Source organism: Mesoplodon bidens (genome assembly GCF_964165515.1).
Source record: "Mesoplodon bidens genome assembly, chromosome: 9".
Lineage (NCBI taxonomy): Eukaryota > Metazoa > Chordata > Mammalia > Artiodactyla > Ziphiidae > Mesoplodon > Mesoplodon bidens.
Genome location: NC_138166.1, coordinates 95,135,871 through 95,148,903, shown reverse-complemented (window position 1 = coordinate 95,148,903; position 13,033 = coordinate 95,135,871).

Genomic DNA, 13,033 nt, shown 5'->3' with positions numbered 1-13,033 from the left:
AAAACAAACTCATTTAAAAAGAGATTGCAGGAAGAGCTTCAAGATGGCAGAAGAGTAAGACGTGGAGATCACCTTCCTCCCCACAGATACATCAGAAATACACCTACATGTGGAACAACTCCTACAGAACACCTACTGAATGCTGGCAGAAGACCTCAGACCTCCCAAAAGGCAAGAAACTCCCCACGTACCTGGGTAGGGCAAAAGAAAAATGGAAAAACAGAGACAAAAGAATAGGGACGGGACCTGCACCTCTAGGAAGGAACGTGAAGGAGGAAAGGTTTCCACACACTAGGAAGCCCCTTCGCGGGCAGAGACTGCGGGTGGCGGAGGGGGGAGCTCCAGAGCCACGGAGGAGAGCGCAGCCACAGGGGTGCGGAGGGCAAAGCGGAGAGATTCCCGCACAGAGGATCGGTGCCAACCAGCACTCAGCAGCCTGAGAGGCTTGTCTGCTCACCTGCCGGGGCGGGCAGGGGCAGGGAGCTGAGGCTCAGCTTCGGTCGGATCCCAGGGAGAGGACTGGGGTTCGCAGCGTGAACACAGCCTAAAGGGATTAGTGCCCCACGGCTAGCTGGGAGGGAGTCCAGGGAAAAGTCTGGACCTGCCGAAGATGCAAGAGACTTTTTCTTCCCTCTTTGTTTCCTGGTGCACGAGGAGAGGGGATTCAGAGTGCCGCTTAAAGGAGCTCCAGAGACGGGCGCGAGCCGTGGCTATCAGTGCGGACCCCAGAGATGAGCATGAGACGCTAAGGCTGCTGCTGTGGCCACCAAGAAGCCTGTGTGCAAGCCCAGGTCACTGTCCACACCTCCCCTCCCGGGAGCCTGTGCAGCCCGCCACTGCCAGGGTCCCATGATCCAGGGACAATTTCCCTGGGAGAACGCACAGCGTGCCTAAGGCTGGTGCAACGTCACAGTGGCCTCTGCTGCCGCAGGCTCGCCCCACATCCATACCCCTCCCTCCCCCCGGCCTGAGTGAGCCAGAGCCCCCAAATCAGCTGCTCCTTTAACCCCATCCTGTCTGAGCAAAGAACAGACGCCCTCAGGCGACCTACATGCAGAGGCGGGTCCAAATCCAAAGCTGAGCCCCGGGAGCTGTGCGAACAAAAAAGAGAAAGGGAAATCTCTCCCAGCAGCCTCAGGAGCAGCGGATTAAATCTCCATTATCAAATTGATGTACCCTGCATCTGTGGAATACATGAGTAGACAACGAATCATCCCAAATTGAAGAGGTGGACATCGGGAGCCATGATTTTATATATATATATGTATATATATATATATATATATACACACACATACACACATACATATACGGGAACTACGAACCTGCAGCCTGCGAAAAGGAGACCCCAAACACAGTAAGTTAAGCAAAATGAGAAGACAAAAAAACCACACAGCAGATGAAGGAGCAAGGTAAAAACCCACCAGACCTAACAAATGAAGAGGAAATAGGCAGTCTACCTGAAAAAGAATTCAGAATAACGATAGTAAAGATGATCCAAAATCTTGGAAGTAGAATGGAGAAAATACAAGAAATGTTTAACAAGGACCTAGAAGAACTAAAGAGCAAACAAACAATCATGAACAACACAATAAATGAAATTAAAAATTTTCTAGAAGGGATCAATAGCAGAATAACTGAGGCAGAAGAACGGATAAGGGACCTGGAAGATAAAACAGTGGAAATAGCTACTGCAGAGCAGAATAAAGAAAAAAACAATGAAAAGAATTGAGGACAGTCTCAGAGACCTCTGGGACAATATTAAACGCACCAACATTCGAATTATAGGGGTCCCAGAAGAAGAAGAGAAAAAGAAAGGAACTGAGAAAATATTTGAAGAGATTATAGTTGAAAACTTCCCTAATGTGGGAAAGGAAAGAGTCACCCAAGTCCAGGGAGCACAGAGAGTCCCATACAAGATAAATCCAAGGAGAAACACACCAAGAAACATATTAATCAAACTATCAAAAATTAAATACAAAGAAAAAATATTAAAAGCAGCAAGGGAATAAACAACAAATAACACACAGGGGAATCCCCATAAGGTTAACAGCTGATCTTTCAGCAGGAACTCTGCAAGCCAGAAGGGAGTGGCAGGACATATTTAAAGTGATGAAGGAGAAAAACCTACAGCCAAGATTACTCTACCCAGCAAGGATCTCATTCAGATTTGATGGAGGAATTAAAACCTTTACAGACAAGCAAAAGCTAAGAGAATTCAGCACAACCAAACCAACTTTACAGCAAATGCTAAAGGAGCTTCTCTAGGCAGGAAACAAAAGAGAAGGAGAAGACCTACTATAACAAACCCAAAACAATTAAGAAAATGGTAATAGGAACATACATATCAATAATTACCTTAAATGTAAATGGATTAAATGCTCCAACCAAAAGACATAACCTGGCTGAATGGATACAAAAACAAGACCCATATATATGCTGTCTACAAGAGACCAACTTCAGACCTGGGACACATACAGATTGAAAGTGAGGGGATGGAAAAAGATATTCCATGCAAATGGAAATCAAAAGAAAGCTGGAGTAGCAATTCTCATATCAGACAAAATAGACTTTATAATAGACTACTAGAAGAGACAAAGAAGGACACTACATAATGATCAAGGGATCGATCCAAGAAGAAGATATAACAATTGTAAATATTTATGCACCCAACATAGGAGTGCCTCAATACATAAGGCAAATACTAACAGCCATAAAAGGGGAAATCGACAGTAACACATTCATAGTAGGGGACTTTAACACCCCACTTTCACCAATGGACAGATCATCCAAAATGAAAATAAATAAGGAAACACAAGCTTTAAATGATACATTAAACAAGATGGACTTAATTGATATTTATAGGACATTCCATCCAAAAACAACAGAATACACATTATTCTCAAGTGCTCATGGAACATTCTCCAGGATAGATCATATCTTGGGTCACAAATCAAGCCTTGGTAAATTTAAGAAAATTGAAATCATATAAAGTATGTTTTCTGACCACAACGCTATGAGACTAGATATCAATTACAGGAAAAAATCTGTAAAAAATACAAACACATGGAAGCTAAACAATACATTACTTAATAACCATGACATCACTGAATATATCAAAGAGCAAACCAAAAAATATGTAGAAACAAATGACAATGAAAACACGACAACCCAAGACCTATGGGATGCAGCAAAAGCAGTTCTAAGTGGGAAGTTTGAAGCAATACAATCCTACCTTAAGAAACAAGAAACATCTCAAATAAACAACCTAACTTTACACCTAAAGCAATTAGAGAAGGAAGAACAAAAAAACCCCAAAATTAACAGAAGGAAATAAATCATAAAGATCAGATCAGAAGTAAATGAAAAAGGAATGAAGGAAATGATAGCAAAGATCAATAAAACTAAAAGCTTGTTCTTTGAGAAGATAAACAAAATTGATAAACCATTAGCCAGAGTCATCAAGAAAAAAAGGGAAAAAACTCAAATCAATAGAATTAGAAATGAAAAAGGAGAAGTAACAACTGACACTGCAGAAATGCAAAGGATCATGAGAGATTACTACAAGCAACTCTATGCCAATAAAACGGACAACCTGGAAGAAATGGACAAATTCTTAGAAATGCGCAAACTTCCAATACTGAACCAGGAAGAAATATAAAATATGAGCAGAACAATCACAAGCACTGAACTTGAAACTGTGATTAAAAATCTGCCAACAAACAAAAGCCCAGGACCAGCTGGCTTCACAGGCGAATTCTATCAAACGTTTAGAGAAGAGATAACACCTATCCTTCTCAAACTCTTCCAAAATATAGCAGAGGGAGGAACACTCCCAAACTCATTCTACAAGGCCACCATCACCCTGATACCAAAACCAGACAAAGATGTCACAAAAAAAGAAAACTACAGGCCAATATCACTGATGAACACAGATGCAAAAATCCTCAACATAATACTAGCAAACAAAATACAACAGCAAATTAAAAGACTCATACACCATGATCAAGTGGGGTTTATCCCAGGAATGCAAGGTTTCTTCAGTCTACGCAAATCAATCAATGTGATGCACCATATTAACAAATTGAAGGAGAAAAACCGTATGATCATCTCAATAGATGCAGAGAAAGCTTTTGACAAAATTCAACACCCATTTATGATAACCCTCCAGAAAGCAGGCATCGAGGGAACTTACCTCAACATAATAAAGGCCATATATGAGAAACCCACAACCAACATCATCCTTAATGGTGAAAAACTGAAACCATTTCCACTAAGATCAGGAAGAAGACAAGGTTGCCCTTTCTCACCACTATTATTCAACATAGTTTTGGAAGTTTTAGCCGCAGCAATCAGAGAAGAAAAAGAAATAAAAGGAATCCAAATTGGAAAAGAAGAAGTAAAACTGTCACTGTTTGCAAATGACATGATACTATACATAGAGAATCCTAAAGATGCTACCAGAAAACTACTAGAGCTAATCAATGAATTTGGTAAAGTAGCAGGATACACAATTAATGCACAGAAATCTCTGGCATTCCTGTACACTAATGATGAAAAATCTGAGAGTGAAATCAAGAAAACACTCCCATTTACCATTGCAACAAAAAGAATAAAATATCTAGGAATAAACCTACCTAAGGAGACAAAAGACCTGTATGCAGAAAATTATAAGACACTGATGAAAGAAATTAAGGATGATACAAATAGATGGAGAGATATACCATGCTCCTGGATTGGAAGAATCAATATTGTGAAAATGACTCTACTACCCAAAGCAATCTACAGATTCAATGCAATCCCTATCAAACTACTACTGGCGTTTTTCACAGAACTAGAACAAAAAATTTCACAATTTGTATGGAAACACAAAAGGCCCCTAATAGCCAAAGCAATCTTGAGAAAGAAAAATGGAGCTGGAGGAATCAGGCTCCTGGACTTCAGACTATACTACAGAGCTACAGTAATCAAGACAGTATGGTACTGGCACAAAAACAGAAATATAGATCAGTGGAACAGAATAGAAAGCCCAGAGATAAACCCACACACATATGGTCACCTTATCTTTGATGAAGGAGGCAAGAATATACAGTGGAGAAAACACAGCCTCTTCAATAAGTGGTGCTGGGAAAACTGGACAGCTACATGTAAAAGAATGAAATTAGAACACTCCCTAACACCATACACAAAAATAAACTCAAAATGGATTAAAGACCTAAATGTAAGGCCAGACACTATTAAACTCTTAGAGGAAAACATAGGTAAAACACTCTATGACATAAATCACAGCAAGATCCTTTTTGACCCACCTCCTAGACAAATGGAAATAAAAACAAAAATAAACAAATGGGACCTAATGAAACTTAAAAGCTTTTGCACAGCAAAGGAAACCATAAACAAGATGAAAAGACAACCCTCAGAATGGGAGAAAATATTTGCAAATGAAGCAACTGACAAAGGATTAATCTCCAAAATGTACAAGCAGCTCATGCAGCTCAATAACAAAAAAACAAACAACCCAATCCAAAAATGGGCAGAAGACCTACATAGACATTTCTCTAAAGAAGATATAGAGATTGCAAACAAACAGAGGAAAGAATGCTCAAGATCATTAATCATTAGAGAAATGCAAATGAAAACTACAATGCGATGTCATCTCACAGCGGTCAGAATGGCCATCATCAAAAAATCTACAAACAATAAATGCTGGAGAGGGTGTGGAGAAAAGGGAACCCTCATACACTGTTGGTGGGAATGTAAATTGATACAGCCACTGTGGAGAGCAGTATGGAGGTTCCTTAAAACTAAAAATAGAACTACCATACGACCCAGCAATCCCACTACTGGGCATATACCCTGAGAAAACCATAATTCAAAAAGAGTCATGTACCACAGTGTTCACTGCAGCTCTATTTACAATAGCCAGGACATGGAAGCAAGCTAATTGTCTATCGACAGTTGAATGGATAAAGAAGATGTTGCACATATATACAATAGAATATTACTCAGCCATAAAAGAAACGAAATTGAGTTGTTTGTAGTGAGGTGGATAGATCTAGAGTCTGTCATACAGAGTGAAGTAAGTCAGAAAAACAAATACCATATGCTAACACATATATATGGAATCTAAAAAAAAAAAGGTCATGAAGAACCTAGGGGCAAGATGGGAATAAAGATGCAGACCTACTAGACATTGGACTTGAGGACACGGGGAGGGGGAAGGGTAAATGGGACAAAGTGAGAGAGTGGCATTGACATATATACACTACCAAATGTAAAATAGATAGCTAGTGGGAGGCAGTCGAATAGCACAGGGAGATCAGCTTGGTGCTTTGTGACCACCTAGAGGGGTGGGATAGGGACGGTGGGAGGGACCTGCAAGAGGGAAGAGATATGGGGATATATGTATATGTATAGCTGATTCACTTTGTTATAAAGCAGAAATTAACACACCATTGTAAAGCAATTATACTCCAATAATGATGTTAAGAAAAAAAAAGAGATTGTGTTTGTGGTTACCAGAGGTGGGGGTGGGGGTGTGGGGGAGGGAAAATTGGAGGAATGCAGTCAAAAGGTGCGAACTTCCAGTGATAAGATAACTAGGGATGTGATGTACAACATGATAAATATGATTAACACTGTTGTATATTACATAAAATGCAATATTTGAAAGTTGTTAGGAGAATAAATCCTAACAGTTCTCATCACAAGGAAAAGTTTTGTTTCCTATTTCTTTAATTTTGTATCTATATGAGATACAAAATTAAAGAAATAAGATACTAAACTTACTGTGATAATCGTTTCATGATGTATGTCAGTCAAATCATTTTGCGGTACACCCTAAACTTGTATAGCGTTGTATGTCCATTATATCTCAATAAAACTGGAAGAAAAACAAAAGAAAACAAAACTGAATCAGGGCATCAGGCCAGGCAAAGGTGATTCTTTGGACAACAAAGAGAACACACACAGCTAGCTGATTGCTATCTATGCAGATTTCCCCAGGCTCTGAAGTTAGATACTCTTTTGTGTTGTCCCAGCCTATCAATAAGTAATGTTGTGGTTGAACCAGCTCTCGTGGTTCTTATTATGATTGCAAGAAGGCCTTTAGCAATAACCATCAGGAAGCTCTGAAAAACATTATGTTTTATTACTTACAAGACCTGGAAATTGCACAGCACACCCAGGGCCACACAGCGAAATCGAGGCTAGAGAGAGAGAACGCAAGGCCCTGGGGTTCTGCTTTTATTGGGGTTGAGGGTGAGGGCCTAGGGTTTTGTGGCTCACTGCTTGTTGGTGAATTTAAAACATAAGAGCAGGAATTTAAAGCACGGGAAGAGGAAAAAAAAAACAAAAAACAGCCCAAATCGGTTACTGAAATCAACCATGATCTCTAATACAAAGCAGCCTCAGTGGGGGAGGCAGCCTGGCCCTTTGTCTATGGCTGGTGATATTTGGCTTTGAAGTGGACCGTCTCTTTGAAATGGACGCCTAGGCAATCTAAGCTTAAGTCAGGCACCTGCATTACAAAAAAAGAAAAAAAAAAAAAAAAAAACCACCTGCAGGGCTTACCATACCGATACTGTTCTCTGGAGCCTAGTTTCCTTGCCAACCCCTGGCAGCTTCATTCTATCTCTAGTTCTTGAACTCAACACATCTTACCAGTGACTTAGCCTTGATTTTGGAGTTTTTCTATTCATGGTTTCCAAAGGATTTCCACCACCTGTAATCCCCATTTATGGTCCACCTGGGGTATTATCCAGCCAGTGTTGGAGATTGAGAATAAACTCTGTGGGATGGAGCTGGATTATAGGACCTTTCCTGACTCTGCCGGGAATTGAAGATCCAAGGCATGAGTGTAAGCCAGAATCCTCACAGTGTGTACAAACTTAAATTGGCAAAAAGAAGCTCAGGCATCAACTGTTAAAGATGTGTGCTAGGCCTAAAAGAGGGGTCAGAGTCGAGAGTCAGCAGGAGAACCAGGAAGAAATTAAGTGGTCAAGTTCAATATTAAATTGATAAGAGTTTTGGAAAAAAATTTTTCTGCAAAAGTAGGGTGGTGTTATGACATTTGCATGAATGAGTGGACAGGCTGGTGTAAAGGTTCATAGATGAGGGGATGCCACCTTGCCACATGTCCTGAGATGACCTGCAGTGCCTGAGGGCAGATGAAACAAAGACCACCATTTGTGTGACGTAAAGATCTGTGGGCTTTCCTCACATAGAAGGCTGAACCATTTGGGTTCCTGCCATTTCTTTTCTGTGTAGGTTTTTGCTGGTCTCACCTAGGGTGCTAATATTTCTGCCACCACACAGGGGAACCAAACCCCTCACGCTAGCTGGAGAGTATGTAAGGTTTTCAAAGAAGTAGGGGCGATGGTTTGGATTTCTTATTTAGCAAATAATCACTACTCTTCCCCTCCTATGAGGAAAGTATTCTCCTGGTCCATTGATGTTGGCTTCGGCCATGTGATTAACTTTGACCCATGGAACACTGGTAAACATGATAAAAACTGAGTCTTAATTACTTGCATGGTTTGGCTTCAGGCTTGCACTCTGGTGACTCTTTATGGGAAAACATGACTTGCTTAGCTTTTGCCCCTTCAGCCTGGGCCCTGGAAGAAACACACTTGCGACAGACCTGCAGGAACCTAATGCCTAGATCCAGGCCCACCCAAATGCAGCCCAAAGCACCAAAGAACACAGCTTACATCAGTGGAACAGCTGGCGACACACAGATCTTTGATCATGAGAATAAATGCTTGTTTTTGCAACCACTGAGTTTTGAGTGATACGTTACAAGGCGTTATTATGGCGTTATTTGACGAAGACAGTAGACTTAGCAAGAGCTTACGCAAATTCTTTTTGAGGACACATACATTGAATTGATACCTGTGTCAACTAGAGTCTCTTGCTTCCAGAGTATTGCCCTGGACACCTGTTGGATTGGGAAGAAGAGAGTGGTGGCTTGGAAAAAAAATACTAAGAAAAGTAAAGGACAGGTATCCTCCTTCTGAGACGTGTTGATGTACACATTTGAAACTTCAGTCTTTGGGGCATTACTTTCAAGTTTTTGCCATATTCAATACCAACCGAACTGTTGCTGTTAAATATATTTTTGGTTGATTTACTAATTTCATTGAACAGGGATTATGTATTTTAGTCTTATATCTATAAAAGAAAAAGTATATATGCAAATTAAAATATTAAGAGCATTCCATCACTTGCCACTGAAACTGTTTCAAAAGTCATAAAATCTTCTTTCCCAAACGTGATACCTACCTCTCGATATGGCTTCTTTTTTTTTTTTTTTTTTTTGTGGTACGCGGGCCTCTCACTGTTGTGGCCTCTCCCGTTGTGGAGCACAGGCTCCGGACGCTCAGGCTCCGACACTCAGGCTCAGTGGCCATGGCTCACAGGCCCAGCTGCTCCGCGGCATGTGGGATCTTCCCGGACCGGGGCACGAACCCGTGTCCCCTGCATCGGCCGCCACCAGGGAAGCCCTCGATATGGCTTCTTTTGAAAGGGCAGTTAGAATGCCCCCAAACTGACCCAGGAATCTCTTTCTTCCTCATCCTGTCAATCCCCAGCATGGCCTGTGACATCAAGGCCTCCTCTGGCTCATTCAGAACCAGGTTTATTGCCCTTAGGAGGTAGCTTCTTAGTTGTTATCACCAAAATCAAGTGATCTTAGATGTGTACACCTGAGAGTGCCACCATATGTAGATAAAGGGCCCATTCTTGATTTTGATACCTTAACCGCTGTAGATGGTAGCTGATTGTGAACAGACAACAAAGGCCACGATCTTCAAAAGGGGAAATTAGATGTTGGAGGGTCTGGAGAATAACAGCCCCCAAGGCAGTCACAGAACAAGGTCAAGCCAAGGATAGTTTAGAGAGCTTAGACAAAGGAAGACTAACTAGGAAGAGACTTCCAAAAACTGAATCTTAATGACTAAGAGGTCCAATTGGTAAGGCTGTGGTTCCATTCCCAGCTCTGATCGTTACTGACTTTATAACTTTGGGTAGGTTTACTGTACTTCCATGTAGCTCCGTTTTCTCCTCTGTAAACTGGGGGAAATAGATCTTATCTCCTTCATAGAATTACTGTGAAGACTGAATGGAAAAATAGAGGTAAACAAAGCATTTATTGTAGTCCCTGCACCATAGGAAGTAGTCAGTAAAGATGTTGTTGTAAATATTGCTATGATTATTTGGACGTCATTATGGTATCAAACAGAAGGTCCTGGGATTAGGATGGACTGGACACAACAATGAGAGTGACCAGGAGGCAGTGTCTGCGAAGATAAGTATGTGTGTCTGCTCCCTGAGCCTGGGGTTGATTGTGAGCTGAGGCTGCCTCGGGGCTGCCTGGAGGTGCTTTGCTGGGACTGGGAATGGCTGCGGTGGTGGAGATGACGCTGCAGACCAGGACGGGGGAGATAAGGGGCCTCCTGCTCCAGAGGCAGCAACCAGAACAGAGGTTACTCTGCCTTTAGGTGGCAGCAAGGTAGGGAGGGGTGGCCTGGTGGCTGTATCTTCACGGTTGGCTCAGAGCCTAAGCCCAGGCCAGGGGGGCTCATGTCCCACAGTGCACTTGTGCCTCAACTTGCTCTTATCCAATCTGAATTGGCCCCGTTATCATTTTCCTAGAGAAACTTCAGCCCAGAGGACTTGGTTGGTGGAAAAGGAGTGGGGAAGGGGGGTAGGTGTGAAGGAAGCTAGAAGTCCATGGGTAGAGTGCTGGCCTTTTGGAGAAGGGAATAGAGAAGGTACGATGGATTTGTATCCAAACAGACCAGAAACTTCTAAAATCCTGAATCATCATTTTGCTCTCAGCCCTTAACCAACTGGCATCACTATTCTCCTAGACATCCAGAAGTAAACTCGGAAGCTCATTTGTGGCTGATAGACACTGTTCTACACCACCCTCTTCAACCGGTTTCCATGACTTTATTTTCCTCTATAAGTGTTTTCTTTCCATATATTCCCCTCCCTCTGCCCTCACCCTGGGCCAGGCAGCACTTCCTCACTCCTGTACCACTGAACCAGCACCGTTTCTCTTGTCTTTTATCTAATCAATCCAGATCCCCAGGACCACACCAGCCTTTTGCAGATATTATTTTCATTATGTCACACTCTTCCTCAAATCCTTCAGTCCCTTTTTATCCTAATGTGTGAAGTTGTGCCTTTTCTTCACCGACTCTCATGATGCTTTACTATATGCCGCCCATGAGCCTAGGAGCTTTATTCCTCTTCTCCAGCCGCAGAGCCTTCCTTACCCCATCCTAGCAAGTGCACCATAGCACAGTGCTGATGGGGAAATACTGTCAAGGTATCATTAGTGTGACTATCCTAGTAAGTTCCATTTTGCCTGAGATGGGGAAACAAGGGACAGAGGTGAAATACTTTCTTTCAGAAATGTGCTGAGACCCCAGGTGAGGACTCAGTATGATGTGGGAAAGAGAATTTCTGGCTTAGAATGCAACTCATTCCTACAAGTATTTAGGAAACATCTTAGGTGGGTGTGGAGGAAAAAGGGACATTGTCCCTGCTACCAAAGAGTTTGCAGTCAACAGGGAGATGAAGATACAAGCCACCTGAGTAATAGAACTAGAGGGTCGGTCATGCCTCTGTCGACTGAAAAAAAATGCACAACCTACAAGTTGAGAATTATGTTTTACTTAATGGACTTAGTGAGGACTTAAGCCCAGGGTACAGCCTCTCAGCTCTCAGGGACTGTTCCAAAGAGGTAAGGGAGGAACCAGGATATATAGGAGTTTTACTGCTAATTAAGGAAAAGCCAGACATCTCAAGTTAATGAATTTAGTTCCTTTCTATGTATGGAAGATGCAAGAGTCTGGACTTATAGAAATCATTCCTTTCATATGCACTTTACTATCTAGGGCCAGGATCCTGTTTTTCCCCATCCTGAGTCCTCTCAGCATGCACCACTTGGGCGGCTACAGTAGCTAATGGCTTTATGGCTGTAACATCCTTTGTTTACTAAGATGACAGGCAACATTCTTTGTCCACACTTTATTCTTTGTAGAAGGTATGAGACCGTGTGAGATATTCAAAGGCCAATATCATCCTCATTTTCCAAATGACAAAACTTACCTGCCTGAGAGTTTAAGTGGCTTGTTCATTGTCACAGGGCTAGTAATTAGCAGATCTCCTAGTTTGTTGGGCTTTTTCATGGACGGCTCTGCCTGCAGCCAGCAGGGCTCTGACACACCAGGGAAGACATCAAGCATGCTTGGAAGCAGGGGGAATGGGCATGGAGCAGGGAGACCGCCCAGGGAAGGTGGCATTGAAGGACTCAAGAGGTTTCAATCATAAAAGAAAGGAGAGACGAAAGAATATTTCAGAAATAAAAAAGCTCTGTGAGCAGAGGCACAGAGCAGGGCCAGAGGAGCCACCCAGGGCAAGACTGCTTGGGGAGTGAAGTCTCCCTCCCTCCGTCTCCTCTGAGAGGCTGAGATAAAGGAGGAGGAGAGGCTGGGGTGTCTCCTGACTGATAAACAGGCTCCACCCAGAGGCCAATAGCTTGTGAGTGGGCACAGGGGCGCCAGGTGGCAGAAGCGCCCTTTCTCCAGGAAAAAGGAACTGGGGTGGGGTAGGAGGGAGGCCGTTTCCTGAATCCCCGTCCTCAGACTCAGCACCTAGAGCAGGACCAGGAAGGATTCTGGGAGCCAGAGAAAAGGCCAGACAGACGGCAAGTCCCCTGGAGAAAGCCATTCCCTTTTGGAGTCAGATGCCTAGGGTGGGAGGTGGGGCTGGATGGTGTGTGTGAGTACCCTGCCTGCCCCTGGAGAAGAGGGATGTGAGGTTTGGAGAACAGGACCGGTGATGGGCGAGGGAGGGAGGGAGGTTAGGGATACCTTTAGGGGAGAGGTTCCTTCTGAAGCACTTCTGGGAGCACTGCCCTGGCATGCAGATACACAAGTGTGTGTGTGTGTGTGTGTGTGTGTGTATGGGGGAGTAGGTGGGCAGGGGGAGGTGTCCAAATGGCCTGATATAACTCTCTTCA